Here is a 2,049-nt window from a genome sequence, read left to right as displayed (position 1 = left end):
AATACCCAGCATGCCCCGGGCCGTCGGGTTTAACCTATTCCTCCTGCAAGGTGTTCCGCACCGGAATTTGCTCTACTGTGAATTTTGCTTGCCAGAAATTCCCCTAGAGAACCAAGGAATCTATGCGAGTAAACGTTTAGGAGCATCGTGGATAAATGGCTTGTGTTTTCATCCTCACTCCTTCACCTGTCAGCTCTGAGTCTGTTTTCTCATCTCTAAAATGGGGATGTACCTAGAATTTGCCGCATCCAGTTGCTGAAAGGATTAAAAACTGGAAATGACGGCTTGGTAAATATCAGCTAGCGTCCCCTCCTCCCTCTGTGCTAAAGAGTTTTATCAAAGCATTTCATCTCTACAGCAACCCTATTAAGTTGATACTATCAACCCCGCCCCCCCCCCCCCCCTTCAGAAGGGGGAACTGATGCCAAAAGAGATTCAAGTCTCTTTCCTAAAGTCACAAAGCAAAGGGAGTGGTGAAGGAAGACAAACCCAGAAAATTTCACTCCGGAGGTGAGTCCACTTTAGAAGCCCAAATGCTTCCCACTTGCTACTGAGGCTTTCCAATGACCCAGAGTCCAAGGCAAATATTTTCTGTGCTCTTCAAGAAAAACTTGAATCACGTGATAAACGGGACACTCTCAAGGTGATTACCTGTTGCCAGGCTGGGAAGGAGACGCACGTGGCACTTTGAGAATCAATTATAGCTGAATCCGACCAGGTTGGAGAAATCAAGGAAAGTTTCCCTGAGGGGGTGATGCTGGATCTGAGAACTGAAGAGCGGAAGAGCGCAGGCAAAAGCCCTAAGGGTAGAGGGCACGTGTTGCAGAGGGCTTGAAAAAGGCCAGTGTTGCTGGAGAGGTACAGGCAAGTCTCAGAGGTACAGGCTGTGTTAAGGAGGGGGGAAAGAGGCACCCAGGGTGCAAATTTTAGGGAAGTATTCACTTGCAGGATAGTGCAGGGGCAGAACTGAGACCTAAGACTAAAAGTCTCCTTAAATGAGGCTTAAGTGAAAGCTCCATCCATCGTGGTTTGCCCAGAAGAGTCCTGTTGTCCCGGCACGATTATACCGGGCCTTCTTTGAATCCGACGTTCCTTAGTCGGAGGAGCATTCTATGGTCACGTGACTTGTAGAGCCTATCTTATCACAAGGAAATGGGGAGCCACTGAAAGATTTAACTGAAGGGCGTTTTGAGCAAATTCTGCCTGCCACACAGAGACCGGACCATGGGGGCAAGAATAAAGGGTGCTGAGGTCACCCAAGTGGGAGACGAGGACAGCCTACCCTAAGTAAGAGAAATAAATGGAGCCGAGAAATGCTTAGGAGGCACTGCTGTCAGAACCAGGTGATGCAATGGATGTGCTGGATGAGAGCTTCCCATTTCCTTGTTGCCTGTACTGAAAGTCCCCGTCCTTCCTCTGCCAGGGTTACCTGTGTTACCTTGAGGCAGTCCCTTTACCTCGCAGCTTGTTTGTACATCCGTTTCAGGGCTTCTAAGACCATTTACAATAAAGGAGCAGTCCCTTCTTGGATTTAATATATATTTGCAAACATGTGTCTGTAGGACCTTTGCACATGCTGCTCCCTCTACCTCCTAATCATTCAGTTTCAGTTTCAATGTGACCACTTTAGGAGGCCCCTGCTGCCCCGTCCCTGCTTTACTCTCCGTCCTATCATAGTTATATATTCTTTCCTATTTCTTTGTTAACTGGCTATCTCCGATTAAAATGTAAGCCCGCAAGAGCAGACTTCAGGGGTATGTATCCATTCCCACAACCTAGCACAGCGCCTAGCACATAGTTGTTCTTAGTAAATATTTCTTTGGATGAATAAATGGATTGATAAGTGAATGAATGAATGAGTGAATGCTTTCCCTGACAACTTAATGCCCCCCAACATTCTCTGGCCAGGGAGCATGGATCCTGGAAGCAAGACATTTCTGGCCTGGGTTCAAATTCAGACTTAGTCACTTAACTGCTAAATTGTGATAAATCGCTTAACCCTCCTCAGCTTCATTTTTCACATTAATCCCGACCTGGTAGAAATATTGT

Source organism: Puma concolor, chromosome A3, assembly GCF_028749965.1.
Source record: "Puma concolor isolate L17-30 chromosome A3, mPumCon1.1.hap2, whole genome shotgun sequence".
Taxonomy (NCBI): domain Eukaryota; kingdom Metazoa; phylum Chordata; class Mammalia; order Carnivora; family Felidae; genus Puma; species Puma concolor.
The sequence above is the reverse complement of the archived record's forward strand: the minus strand, read 5'-3'. Positions refer to the sequence as shown.